This window comes from Camelus dromedarius, chromosome 8 (genome assembly GCF_036321535.1).
Source record: "Camelus dromedarius isolate mCamDro1 chromosome 8, mCamDro1.pat, whole genome shotgun sequence".
NCBI classification, from domain to species: domain Eukaryota; kingdom Metazoa; phylum Chordata; class Mammalia; order Artiodactyla; family Camelidae; genus Camelus; species Camelus dromedarius.
Genome location: NC_087443.1, coordinates 58,435,908 through 58,450,888, shown reverse-complemented (window position 1 = coordinate 58,450,888; position 14,981 = coordinate 58,435,908). Strand labels below are relative to the sequence as shown.

At 48.3% G+C, this 14,981-nt stretch overlaps 1 protein-coding gene across 6 annotated transcripts in view; it reads right to left on the bottom strand.

The window, feature by feature from the left end:
- Positions 1-14,981, bottom strand: part of PAX2 (paired box 2) — a 78,910-nt gene that overhangs the window by 57,049 nt on the left and 6,880 nt on the right. The gene's annotated exons all lie outside the window — the stretch shown is intronic.

Sequence of the window (14,981 nt, the reverse complement as noted above, 5' to 3'; positions counted from 1 at the left end):
ATGCCAAGTAGATGTGCAATAAATTCCATTGATTTTATAAACTCCAACTTGTCTTCAGTCTCCTTCCTTTCTTTATCCTGGGGGCATTGCAACAAAAACCTATTTTAAATACCTTTACTCCCCTCTCCCCCTCCCCAAAAAAGTGTCAATATTTTTATTTGGATTTTTAACTTCGCTCCATAACAGTTGTTTGACCTCCTGACTCGTGTGAGTCACATAAATTCTGGGACTTTATTCAGGAGCCATGTTCCTGCTATTGAATAAGCAATTTGGGAGGGTGAATTAATGACTTGTGCTGTAGCTGGAAAGTCCCTGAAGAAATATTAAAATTGCTTGCAGACTGAATCGATACTCAGTGAACACCCAGCAAGAGGGCTCCAGCTCTGGAATGGCCACTGAAGGCAGGGCTTGGTGGAGGAAGGGGGATTCCTGCACCTAGCTTGGCGAGCCCCCTCCCACCCCACCTGCACCTTGCCCTCCACCCCTGGAGCTCTGTCATTTTCAGTAACAGTGAAGTCTTATTAAACCCCAACCAGGAGAGAGCTGATTTGTTCTGTCTCGGGAAGCAGGCTCAGGGGACAGTCTACTCTCTTACTAGCAACGAGAGCCCAGAGGCCTTATTGGAGGTGATGGTCTAGACACATACACCTGCTGGAGAAATGGGACGGCACTACTGCTTTCTGGCAGCCTGCACTGTGCTGGGGATCAGGAGATCACTGGTTTGGGGAGGCTGCGGAGGTGACCATGTCCTGCTGGGGATGCCGGAGGGTTGGGAGTTGCACTGCTGGCTCCATCTGTGTGTGTGTCTGCCCAGTGTTTATGATCGCTCAGGTGGCCACATGATTTCAGCCTTTGTGTATGGGTGTGCCTGTGGGATGGAGAGTTTGAATTGTGTTGTGTGTTACCATGTATTGCACCTTGCTGACACATTCCGGCAGCTGGCTTAAGGTTTGTTACTTGATGTTTTGTGGTATTGTACCAAGGTGACTGCACTTTGTGTAACACTGAGTTGGAGGAATTTGAGTATTGTTTGGTGGCAATGTCTGTGTTTCTGCTTTGAATTGCTGTGTTCGTTGATCATATCAGCATCTTTCTTTTTCGTAATGTATGTCTCAGAGATTAGGTTAATGGGTGTCTCCTCAGTGATGTGGGTTGAGTAATGATGTTGGATCAGGGTGGCAGTGTATGATTTAGTAACTACTTTCTTGGTGTGGCTGTGGGTGAGAAGACCCATTCTTTAGCTTTTTTAGCTTACTCTGACTTGGTCACTTGCACTGCTCATTTCCAGAAGGAGGATTCTACAGGTGCAGGACAAATCTCTTATCGATGACCAAATGCACAGTTTCATTCTTCCGGGGAACAAGTTTCCCTTGCTTCAGGGAACAGTTCTGACCTTACCACAGTGACACAGGTCCTGGTGTCACCCTCCCTGTATCTGCCTAATTTGGAGTGTTAAGCCCCAGGGCCAAACCCTAAGCCTGTCGAGAGTCTAGATTCCTAGGGGACTAGAGGAGGATGGATGGGAATGGGAACTCTAGCTCCGAACATGCACTCTGGTTCTGAGAATCCCCAGTTCACTCTGCTCTGTGACTCTAGCCATCATTGTCTTCCTTTCCAGCATCCCCAGATGATGTGGCTCAGCTGTGGCTTGCACCCGCAGGGCACATGCACACACACACACAAACACCACGGAAACGCAGAGAAACTCATACTAGGCATGACTTTCTACTAGGGTGGATGGTCTTTGTTCTGAGGTTGTACATGCATGACTATATCCTACTGCCCAAGAGATTACACTTGCCTGCACTCCCTTTGATCCAAAGCTGATACAACGTATGGAGTAGTGGAAAAGCACATGAGTTTTAGAGCCAGTACTGCATGAGTTCAAATCCTAGTTGTGTTACTTAGCCTGTGACCTGAGCGAGTTGGTCAACTTCTCTGTACTCTAGTTACCTTACCTATAAACATCCTATAAATCCCTGTGGGGTTGTTTATGGGACTTAAATCAGTTAATACATGCAACATGCAGTAAACATTTGTTAGCTATTATTATTGTGTGTATAAGGACTTACCGAGTAAAGCAGCTGTAAGATTGGCCTGTGCGTGTATATATAACCACATGTGTGTTAATGTGAATAAAATCTAACATAAATCAAGGTATGTGTGTGTGATTTAAGCAGAGAAGTGCAAAAATTAGTCAGGTAGCGTGAAGGCAGGGGGTAGTTTTCTCCTTGGCCGTCTGTCCATGTGGACGGGGCAGGGGTTGGGGGCTGATAAGAGTCTACCACCACCCACCTCCATGCAGAGGGCTGCACTCAGCACTGTGGGAATGAACAGGCAGAAAGGAAGAGGTGGCCCTTACACATTTTGCCATTATTAAAAAAAATTTGTTGATAATTGAGCTCTCAACATTCAAACTTGGCTCATTAAAATTATTTACTTTCTAATTTTAAAGATCAGGACCTTTGGGGGAGGGTATAGCTTAGTGGTAGAGTGCGTGCTTAGCATACACAAGGTCTGGGGTTCAATTCCCAGTACCTCCGTTAAAAACAAACAAACAAACCTAATTACCACACATCCCCAAATTTTTTTAAAAAGGAGAAGGCAAAAATCAGGACCTTTACCAGCTAATAGGTGTAAATGAGGAAGAGTGGAATCTAGGCATTAAACTGGGAATTAAGGAAGAAATAAGAAAGGAATCAGATGAGTGAATGTTAAGGCATTTGGGTGTGGATCTTACAGAAGCCCACTGAGCTGGACTTGGTTACCTAACTAGGCCAAAGCAGCAGGGAGAACCTGGGGCCTCGGCCTTATTCCATAGGCTTTCCCATGAAGATGGCGAGCCAGAACACATCATTGTGAGTTTAGAAAACGTCGGTTTTCATCTTTGTTCATATTGGGCACAGGGTAAATAGGAGAATTCATCATGTCCAGTTACTTTGAGAAATTACACTGAAGACTTTAAGCCCAAAGTGAATTTTTTTCTCCTGAATTTTTTTTCTTAAAATCCATTCCATTCCCTTAGCTATAGAAATAACTGCAACTATGATCAACTTCCCATGCTTCCCTGGAATAGCTAGATATGCGGGATCATAGCAGATAAATTTGGTTTGAATCTGTCAAATATTTGCTCACTTCTTCCTCTTCTCTTTCTTCATCCTTTACCTTATTTCCATTTTCTCTCCTCTCTTCCCCTCCTCTTCCTGTTTACCTCCCTGTCCTTCCCCCTCTAAGACATTTATGAATCAGAGGAACCCTTCAAACACATCAAATAAGGATTTTTTTCCCATTACCATTTCATTTCCTCTTAAAAAAAAAAAGCTACAGAATGCAAAGCACCACAACCCATGAAAATGCCATGAAGCCCAGAAAATGCCAACCTTCAACTCTTCAAGCAGTAGTAGGCTCATCCCAGAGGAGGAGTGTGCAGTCATAAGGAGTATATATACACACACACACACACACACACAAACACACACACAGGCTGGGCTCTCAAACAAAGTGGACAAAGGGGACAATTATCTGACTAATTCTGTTCCATGGTCAGAAACTGAGTCATCAAGGTGGTTGTTTTTTTTTTTTCTGGAAGTACACAGAGCAGGCCCCCTTCCTAAATCCAGCTGGGCTCATGGACCATAATTCTCACTGGCATTCAGGATACACAATTCTGTTCACAGAACATCCTTTTGGCTCCTCAAGCATTTTTAAAAGATTTCAGTGTTTCTGCACACACAAGCCAGCATTGACACACACTGACACAGACACACGACTTGATGATTCCTACTGTCCTAATAATAACCAGCATCTATTGAGCACTTGATATCTGCCAGACACAGTTCTAAGCAGGTTTATGGCGAACAGCTCATTTAACCCAGACGAGACCTATGACAGAGCTATAGCTATGTGAGTCTCCCCAGATCAGATGAGTGAGGAAACTGAGGTCCTGAAAGGATCTGAGATTTACCCACAACCACTAGCCAGTGAGTACGGAACCTAGACTCAAACTCTGACAATCACTTCCCACAGCCCACTTTCTTACACTTTCTATGCCAGGTAGGCTTATGTCTGGCACATAGTAGGTGCTTAGCAAAGGTTTTCTGAATGGATGAGTGAAAGAATAAATAAAGGATAAACCATATATGTTGAGAACTCTGATATTCCCTTAAGAAGGCAAAGTGGATTATTCCCTTACGAAGCCAGGCCTACCAGGTAGCTTAAGCTTTACTTGGACAAAGTGAGCTACTCTCCCACCCCACTTTCCAGGGAAAGTGTCCATCAGCTGTGCTTGTTCAGATACTAAATACTCCTAACCTAACCACCAGCTCTCCACTTGACTTTCAGGCCAAGACCAGAAAAGCAGAAATGAGACCCAAATACATCAAAGATGTTTTCTAACCCCGACACTTTCTTTCCCAGAATATTTCCCTCTGAAAATGGGTGTTTCCCAATGAAATGAAACACCAATGAAATGAAAACAGTGTTGGTACTGAGCCTGGATAAAAACTAAGAAATTCAATTAATCATGTGGATATCTCTAAACCCCCAGATATTTGGCATCATATTGACAACGTGTACAGATGACTGACTAAAGATTTGGGTTTTCATCCAGGTGTTTGGGAGCTGTCACAGTCATTAACCTGTTTGTAAGCAAGTGCACGTGCATTTCCAAGAGACATAAGTGAACACTAAAGAGGAAAAGAGTAACTCAGGATAAAATAGAATAAAGAGGACAGGGGTAGCGGCTATTCGACAAAACTAGTCAAGCAGACTCCATTCTGGGAATGGGTTGCTGCCTTCGAGAGCCATTAGAACGTGGATCCAGCTCACAAGAGACTCATGTGTTCAAAGCCCTTTAAAAACCTCAGAAGGCTGTATCCTTGACTGCCTATAGAACACTACCCATTTGATCATTGCGTGACCAAGCTGATGGACCAGTTCCAGCATCCGGTGCGGAGAGCCCATGTTGTGGTCAATCCGCCTTTATACTGACACGTCCTCATCTGCTCTCTGGATGCCTGGTGCCTGAGTGTGTAGTCTGTCCACGTGTTGCCAGTTCCAGCTGTAGATTTTGCACAGCTTGGCGTAAATCTGGTTTGTGACTTTGTACATGTACCCCTATTTGTGGTTTAGCGCTCTGCCTTTTATCATCTCTCCTACTTCCATTCTCTTTCCCTCTCTACTTTTTAATGCTATTTACTATTTCCTTATCCATAGAGCAGCACAGCAATCTTTCAGTGTCTCTACTAATAAACCCCAATGATTTTTCCTAGCCAGGTTTTCTCTCCACTCGACTTAATTTATGTTTTGGTAAAAGGAACTTTAGATCGTTCCATTCAATAGCATTTAGAGTTACCACCTTTATCGGAGGGATCACAGCACTAAAGGACTCCCTGCAAGGGACATTTGTTTATTCTTATGAGTGATCAGCTCTCCCCACGTTCGAGAAGGCTGCGTGCGTGCGTGCGGGCGTGCATGCACAGCGTCCTCGGTTTGAGCCTCTATGCTCCACTGCCCTGTGTCAATGCCGCTTGGCACTGGCAGGAAGAGCCCGGTGAAACCATTATGTGGACAGCAGCCGCCCCTCAAACTGCTGTGGGTAAATCCAGGGCCCCGGCCCTCCCTGCTGATGACCACTCGGTTCTTTGAGGAGAAAGCCCAAATACATCTGGCAGGGCTACCTCCTCCAAATTCTCTCTTCCACATCCACCCTTCATCCTGGAACTGCAAGGAAGGCTTGTGATGACACAGTTCACAAGCAAGGTCTGGATCTCTTCTCCCAGAGAGGTGAGTTGGAGGAGGAGGCTGGGAAATCAGGACAATGTCTCTCTCTCTCTTTCTAAACTGTTTATTGGCTTTTTCTCCTCTTCCATTCTTTCCACATCTTCTCCTTTATTTCTAACTCAATTTGGCCTTGAACTCTGGCCTTTCCCTTCACACCAAAATGTGTCCCAAGGGGAACAGAACCTCCCCAAAAGCAGTTACCTGGCTCGACTGGCCTGGAGGCCAGTAGCTAGAGGGGCCAGCCCATTGCTCCACTCCTAGAAATAAATCCCATTGTATTTGCATTTTAATTTTCCACATAAACAAATGCCCAGAGTGCTCGCTTGGGCAGCATCACTGGAGGAATTTAATTAGAAATGAAAAGTTTATAGGGCCCTCTTTAATGCGATTAATGCTCAGTTAACATTTATCACATTTGTATGCTGGAATCGCCTTTTTTAAGCAGCCACGGGCCATGAAATGAATTTCTCTCAACTTTTTTGGTACCCAACCTGGGAGGTCATCTCTTAAGAAGTCTGCACTGCCTTCTAGGCTGTGTCCCTGGAACCAGGAATTACCTGGTCTTCAAAGCCAAGTTAAAGGGAAGTGAGGGTTGGGGAAGAGGCAACTGTGTGCTGGGTTGGGAGGGCAGAAGGTGGGAGAGTGAGGGTGAATATTATTTCTAGAAGAAGCTGAACCAGAACCAACGCTGTGTCCTCTGCAGAGAACTGAGTGCTTAGCCCAGCAGACAGGATAAAGACTTCAGAGCCTCTTCCCTAAAGAAATAACCAAAACCAAAACCAAAACCCCTTCCCGACACACCCAGCCTATTTCTGTGTCCAGAAAGCTGACTTTAGCTGGAGCTGGTCATGTCCATCACCTCTGCTCTCCCTTCTGTCCTCCCATCTTTGGCCGCCTCTCTTCTACTTTCTTTCTCCTTCATCCGGGGCCCTCAGACTTTCCTTCCCAGGCCCTTGGTGACTGGGGAAAGGAGCCCAAGTCTCCAGCCTGGGGATACCTCCTTTATTCTGGCTCTCCCAGTCACAGTCTGTGGGAATGCTGCCTGCCCTGGTGTCTGCTCCTTAGGGAAGCAGAGTGAAATGGAGGAACATGAAACCTCTTTTGGTCCCTAGAATAAGGATGGCCTTCCTTAGCTTATCAAATTCTCTTCACTCTTCTTTTAGGGCCAACTGAGATTGGCCTCCTAACCCAAACCAGCTCACCTGAGTAATGATGAGGAAGAGGAAAGAGAGAAAGGAAAGGATACATGATTGGGCAGCGGGGAGGGGAAGGGAGGTGTTCACTCTGCAGATGATGGAAGGAGATTAATAGCTTGACCTTTATCCCCCGCTAAACGCACATTCCCTATGAGGACCTCAGCAGACATAAGCCAAGTGGCTGCTGCCAGTTTTCCCAGGAGTGTGTTACACACTCCTCCCTGACATTGCATGAAGCAAGTGCACACGTGCCTGCATACAGACTAAACATGTTGGGACACTCTGCATCTGACAAGACCCGCCCACTGATCCACCCACTGGGACACTGACCATCAGTTCAACCCTAAGCTTTCCAAATAACAGTTGCTAGCACCCCAAACAGGAGGGCCATCCCAGTGATGGCAGAGACCTCTGTTCTGGGACCAAAAATGCCTTCAGCCAGAAACCCTCCGAACAGCAAACCATCAGCTCCCTGTTCGATAAGATGGACACCTTTTAAGAGCTACAGCTTCCTGGGGCATGAATGCCAGGCTCAGCCAATGCCACGAACCCACATGCTCTTTCCAAACCAGAACCACACAGAGGCCCCCAGCACAGAGTCACCAAACTCTCCTGGTACCATACCCAAGGCAGGCACCATTTTGTCCTTGAGAATTAGAACAAAAGGTCCTGGGATAAATGGTAGGATGAGGGCCTCCTTCCTGAGCATCTCTGTGGCAGGTCGGGTTGGATGCTGCCTATAAGGCTCCTGGTTTCCTTCAGTTTCCTTCACCAGCCCAGCAAAGACCCCGGGGCCAAGAGGGAGCCTGAGGACCGGGCAGAGCAGCCCCGGTGCCCGTTCCTGTCTATTCAAGCTCCAAGGCCACTGCTGCTCTCCCTTCTCACCCTCCTGTCCTCTACCCGTCCTCTGAGTCCCTCTCTCTAATTCTTGACCTTACTATGCCTACAAAGTGGGTACAGCTCCCCTTCCAGCCAGCTGCCCTGTCTCACAGACCTTTCTCCTCCTCCTGCCAGGAGCTGCCAGCATGACCTCTGGTTTCCTCTGTTCCTGGATGGCTGCAGGGGGAGCTCACTGCAGAGAAGCTCTGGCGGAGCTGAAGGCAGGCAGAGGAGGTAGTCCAGAGCAAAGCAGCCAGAGGCCTCTAGGGGTAGAGGGGTCTAATCTGGAACACCCAGAAAGCAGGGACCTCCCTCCTTTCCTCTTGGCCTCTCTCCCACCCTCCCTTCTGCCAGGGACCAGGCTGGGTGCTGCACTGCGGCAGCCCCACAGCCACTGACCGCGTGCCTTGCGGCATGCTGCCCAAGCAGCCAGGGGCTCCAGGTGCTGTGACTTGACCTCCCACGCCACTTCCTTTGCTCTGCCACATTTCTCCTCCCTGGCTGGCCTTCCTTTTTCTCCTTAACAACCTTCTGAGCCCCTCCTGGGGGTGGTCCCACTAGCCACCCAGAGCTCTGATTCCCCCATCCTTTTCATATGCTCCATTCCCAGGCAAGCCTGTCCAGGTTCAGGCAGAGCCAGCTCCCTATTACCTCTTGGCTTCATCACCTCCTTCCTCACTCTTCCAGTCCTCATTCTTACTTCTTTCCTGCCCTTTCCCTCTGAATTTCCCCCACCCTTCCCCTAGCCATGGGGAGATACACCTCTCCACTTCCCTTCCTTGGGGGCTTCTAGCCTCAGGGGCTCAGGAAATGTCACATTCCCCTGTATCTGCACCGATGTTGCTGCTCTGGTCTGAAGCAGAAAGATAAGTTATGTCCAGTTACACAGACCAAGGGCTGCAGACCGCTGGTCCATGAACTGAATCAGGCTCAAAGATGTGTTTTATTTGACTAGCACAGAGTTTTTAAAAATGAAATCTTACTGCCTCTAGGCTGGGCCTGCGTACTCCAGCTCCTGTTGGTTCGGCTCTCACTAGCTCTGTCTCAGGCCCTCCCACTGCCCTTCCCAGCCGTGGTCCTGGAGGCGCTGGTCCTTGTGACCCCTGCAGCCACATGGCATCTCTACTAACACATTTCTCCCCAGGCTGGACTTCACTACATTCCCCACACCACAGTCCTGCAATAAACCTGAACCTCTCCAGAATGCCACGACTCTGCCTCTCTGTGTCACAGAATATCTTCTTATCATATTATCTCTCAAAAACCCAAAGAAAGATTCCAGTTATTTTTGTGGTTGTTGAGGATGCATTACAAGAGGAGCCTGGCTCTCTGGCCTCTCCTGTCTCCCTCCTGCAGGCCTTCCTCTCCTACCTGAGAGCTCCCAGGTCGACACGGGGCCCTGATTCTTCTTCTTCTCCAATCCCAGGTCATCCTCCTCTTGTTTCCCACACTTCCAGCAGCTCCCCTATGCCCAGTGCTTCCCAGGAGAGCCCAGACATCTGCCTCTGCCATCATGCCCTGCATAGTGCCCAAACCTTCTCCAGTTCCCAGCTGTGGCTTTCTTGCACCCAGCTTCTTCCTTATTTCCTAGGCATCTGGATTACTGGGGAAGGATTTAGAGGCTGGGCCTGGGGCCTGACCTTTGGGAGAACTCTGCAAATGACTGTGTCCCAGGGCTGCTGCCATGCCTCCTGCTGAGGGGACCTGCAGGTCCCTTGGCAGGCCACTGCACTGTAACTCTGCAGAAAGGGGATGCAATGGGAAGAGCATCTTCTTGGCTGCTTATGCAGTTGGCCCCTAACTAGTTCTGACGACTGGATTGGGACTCAAGTGTGAAAATGAAGACAGAGAGTGGATCATATAGCTCTGCATCACAAAGGTGGCATCACTGCCACAAAGCCCCTCTTATTGGGGGCTAATTGGACTATGGAGTGTTATGGTGCAAATAAAAATTGAAGGAAAATTTGGCCATAGTTTTCTCAAATTAGGAAATGAGGAATCTTCAGCCCAGCCCCGTGACTGCTGCCCAGTGGACCAATGACTACCTCACTGACTGACCTGATGGTCCCCAGGACAAAGTGACCAGCCTTTGTGACTACAGGTCACATCCTATGGGTCTTCCTGCCTTTCCTCCTCTTGGCCTTAGAGCCCATTTACCTACAAGCAGGCACAGGTGGGCCCAAACACACACAAATCCATACACCATGAGGATATCAACCTCTGTGTCCATACACCATCATGAATATATTCAAGCTGCACCTTCAGAGCACCAAAACAACCTGCTTAACAGGAGAGAAACATTTCAACCTAGTAGTTTAATGGTAGACAGATAAACCCACGGTGATTTAAATTTTCCACATGTGTAATATTTTACTTGTTATTTGGGCATTGGTTATGAGACACTGTTTCCCATCCCTGGGATCTATCAGGAACCCATCTCTCATTTCTAGGCTCATGCACGTGGCTGGGTGAGCTGCCCTGGACACAGCCGCACCAGTACCTGCTTTCCCCACATGAATCTGAACTCCAAAGGCAGGAAACTTGTCCTGCAAGACTCTGAACTGGGAGGGTGGTACGGAGTGGGGGTGGGGAGTGGATAAAACAGCAGGGATTCAGAGAAGTGGCAGGCCAGGTTCACACTATTTAGTGCATTCTTTTAAAGAACAGGAAGTGAGAAAGGAATTCTTTCCAGCATACACAGTTTCCTCTTAATACAGGAATTCCAACTCCAGGTAACAAGAAAGGGCTAAGGAGAGACCTGAGATCGAAGAGGCAAAGTTGCAGAGTAGCTGGAGCTTACAGCCAAACAGACCTAGGAAGCTGGGAGCCCCTGGTTTCAGGTTTAAGATGTTCCTTTGTGGGCTCAGAAAGAGCCCCCTCTTCAGGGTGAGGCTCTAGGGGGTGGTTGCTTCATCTTCTGCACCAGTAACTACTGTTGCTGCTCTGTCTCTAGAGGCATAATATTCTTGTCCACAATACACACCATCACATATACAACCACATTATCCCATGTGCACCAGAATAAGCCCATTCCCAACTGTTCCCTATCACCCTAACTTCCAGTGGCACCTCTCGTCCCCTGGATCTATTTTGCACAATAATTCCCCCCTTGTGCCAATATGCACACAAAACCATTGCACTCCTCTGCCCCATCGCACTCCCCTGCCCCATCCCACTCCCTTTCCAACAGTCCCCCTTGTCCAGGCACCCCAGTTCCCTCTCTAGGGGCTGCTCCTGCCTGGCCCCATCTCCACTTGGCTCATTCCCCCTGTGGCCCCTGTGGCCCCTGTACTGAACTGTTGTGTTGTCCATTTCCCTGTGACAAGGGCTCTGGTTACAGAGTTATTGATTGGTTTTCATGCAGACAGATGGGCCCTTCCCGAGCTCCCATCGAAATCCCTGGCTGTATGGGCTGATTGTTGCCTCTCGGGGTGTAGGATTGCACTGGAGACCACCCTCCATGCAACCTCCTTTGCCCAGGCAGTGGACGGTAATAAATGGAGGCAGCCTGAGCGATAATAAAAGCAATTGAGTAGGTTACCTGTGCAGACACAAGATTTATGCCTCTTCATATTTGATGTGATTGTTTTATTGAGTTCTCAGAATAGTTGGGGCACACTTTATTTATTTATTTAGGATTTTCCCTCTCTTTTCCTCTTTGCATCACCCTCCAAAACCCACCTGGAGCTTTCGTTAGGGACCACACCTCCTGTCTTCCTCTTTCCTAGAGTCGCCCGCTGAGGTAAGAACTCAGGGCAACCAGCCGTTGCTCTTGCCTGAAAGCCGTTTTGTGGCCTGCCGGCCCATTCGGTGCCCACCAGTGGGGAGACACTCAGACCAATACAACTGCTGGCCAAGAAGTCTAAAACAACTAAGGGAACAAAAACGGCTTTTCAAGGGGACAGCTCATTTTAAGGAATAAGAAGACCAACAGTCAGGACTATTTCTCATGTTATTCTAATGACCAGCTGCAGGAGGTGCTCTCTGGGGATGGACAGGTGAGCAAGAAACTGGCATGACTGTCTGTGGCCCGATTTGTAGCCCGATCTGGTAGGACTAGGGCCACGGAAAACAAGTTCTCTGTCCTTAACTTTCCCATTCCTCTGTGGGGAGAAGTCTTCTCCTTTACCTACCAACCTGCCTTGGCTCTTTGCCACAAGACTGACAGCCCTGAACACCACACAGCTGCAAGGGTCTGGAGAAGAGGTGGCAAGGCTGCCTCTCCAGCCCAGCTTCATGACATGCCAGGTCCAAGAGTCAAATGTGCAACACTCTAGAACCTGAGTTTCAGAGAGGGAGACCCAGGCCCCAGCCCCGCATGTGTCTTCAGAATTCCCTTGGCTAGGATGAGTGGCTCTCAGTTTATTTGGAAAGGTCTTTGAATGAACAGCTAGACCACTGTCACCCCAATGCCAGACCTCTGATGAAGACCTGCAGATGATATGGGATGGAATTCTTTAACAGCCCTGGGGCTGTATCCTTCCTGAAGCCAGTGTTGCCACTGCAAGAAGAATAAATGTGCTCACCTAGAGCCAAACAGCCTAAGAGAGGGTGTGGGTAGCAGGTGATCAGTGAGAAAATGACTCTGGAAGGGTCCACTTGACAGATCTGGGAGCAGGGCACTCCAAAGAGTATAGGGCGGGCTGGACAAGTTAAGAGAGCGATGGCCTTCTCAGCTCATTCCAAGACAGTGCTCTCAGGGGATGGTCAGTAAGCCTAGACTCTATTTGCACCTGTGCTATCAAAGGAGCTGTATTCCCTGCCCAGAGCAAGAGCCAAACCTGAAAACTTTGGCATATAATCAGGAAACTCTTTTCTGCCTAGCCAATTGCTCAGCAGTGTAACTAGGTGACTTCCCCTCTTTCAGAATCATGGATCTCCTCCATCTCCTCCTTCCTCTGGGCCATCTCCCACACCAGGTTTCAATCTTAAGTCACCTGTTTATAAACACTCGCTCTCCACAGCGGCGGTATACAAGCTGAAGAGCCGGCAACTCCACATTCAGCGATCAGTAACCCAATATTGAGAATCATTCAGATAAATTCCACACAATTCTAAGCAATCCAGTCAACTCTTGAAATTTTTGACAGTGGTTTTTGGGGGTGGAGGTGGGGTTGGGAGGCCTCCCTGACTTACTCCATTGGTTCAGATAGGTATTTCTATGAGGATGTGCCAATGGAGAATGGGGGTTTGATGCCCAAGCGTTTATCACGACAGGATCAGAGAAAGCCAAAACCATTTTTAAAGCATGAAAAGCAATTTAGTTTATAACCATAATAGCGTATTTCAAGTGCAGCAACAGCATCTGTTTAGGGGAGGAGAAGAGGAAAAACCTTACCATTTGGCCCAGGTGGGTAAGCATGTGTGGACTTCCTTTCTTGCCAACAGCCAGCACAGGCACACCCTTACTGGTGATGGTTATAAAGTCCCCAGCACAAGTGGGCACCTCACCAACAGTAAAGCTCTAAACTCAAGAACCACCCAGTCCCCAATGCACCACACTTTCTGCACAGAGGAAAATGCCCTGGCTCTTCCTACAGCAAGTGAGAATCCACAAAGTTCCTGGCATCACCAGCGCCAGCAGAAATTCCACTCTTATCAGGCTTTAGGTTGAAGCAACACATCTCAGATACACCTTCCCCCTTCAGAGCAAAGCACCGAGAGGGACGAAGCTGAGGGTATGGGGCCCAGATGCATCCTTGACTCAGCAGCACACTGGGAAGCTCCCAGAATTCTTTCTAAAATATGAGCCATGGTAGGATTCTGCCTCAAAGTGAAATAGAGAATATTCTGACTGTGCCTTGTTGACAAAGCAAGCTGGGGAGCCAACCCACAGACCCAGGGCTGGCTGCCCATGCTGCCGGTGGCTTCCCCGTTCCTCTCCTCCTACTCTCTTGCTGTCGCCAGCGACACCTGCCCATGTATGGCTATTTTTCCACAACCAAAGGAAGCCTCCGTGCCCCTTGGGTGATAGGGCTCCAAGCTGAGCAGATTCTGCTGCTGTCAGAGCTGTCCAGCTGAGGTGGTTCTTTCTCCCCCTCTCATCCCACCCATGGCTCACCCCTCCACTTTCTCCGAATTCTGGTGAGTGCACCCCAAGGCCTCTGCAGCTTGACCCTGGGGTCACCTGTCCTCTGCTCCCAGAGACTTTTCAGGATGAGAGTATTCCCCAACTTTTGCATAAGCCAGCTTCCTAAAACATCTCTGCCAGTGAGGGGTATATGTTGGGGAGGAGGGGACAAGGGGTGCTAAACATGGCGCTAGGCAAGGGGTGCTGCCACCACACCTGCCTTGATTGCTCCAGTCCTCCATGCATCAAGAGAAGCAAATGGCCTTAACCATACACGTCTTAAGTTCCTCCAAAGGCTTGCAAATCCTATCACTGACAATCAGCATTTCTCTCAAATGTTCTCCAGAACACCGGTGCCTAGTCGCAGCAGCACTGCTCCTCAGCAGGCTGCTCCCCTTCCAAGGCCTCAGTACCAACTCACTCCCAGGACCAGCAGCCAGCCAAGAGACCTAGAGGAGCTGACACTTTATTTCCTTCCCTTCCCTAACCATCACCCCATCCCAGCCACAAAGCTTCCCCAGCTTCCTCCTCTGGCTTTTAAATGCAAAATACTCATTCTTCTCCCCAAAACCACCCGAAGTCTTTCTCCAGCTCCTTCCTATGGTGTCTGAAAGTCACACTGCTACGATTTCAATACCTAGCTGAGCCAGGCCCAGGGAGCTGGAGGGTTTTCGGAAGGTGTATAATTAGCTGATCAGTATTATGTTACCCTGTTCATAACTGAATAACCATTTTAATACAGATGGCACACACTGGGATAATTTCTGGGGTCGCCTCGCAGTACGTTACAGCAGGAGTGTGGCAGAGGGAATCTTCTTTAGCCAAGGTACATTCTACCAGCTAATTTTACCTGCTGTTTTCAGGATGATTTGGGATAATTCCATATCATTTGCAAAATATTTTTAAAAATCTTAATACATGATGCCAGTTTCAGAAAAAGGCACCATCTGAATTATTAGTTGTCCTGATAATGAGCCTGTGAAGAGTGTAAAGAAAAACAAGGGTATGAAACCCTCAGCTTCCTTCTCATTTGGGGATTTATCTTAAAATGGGGT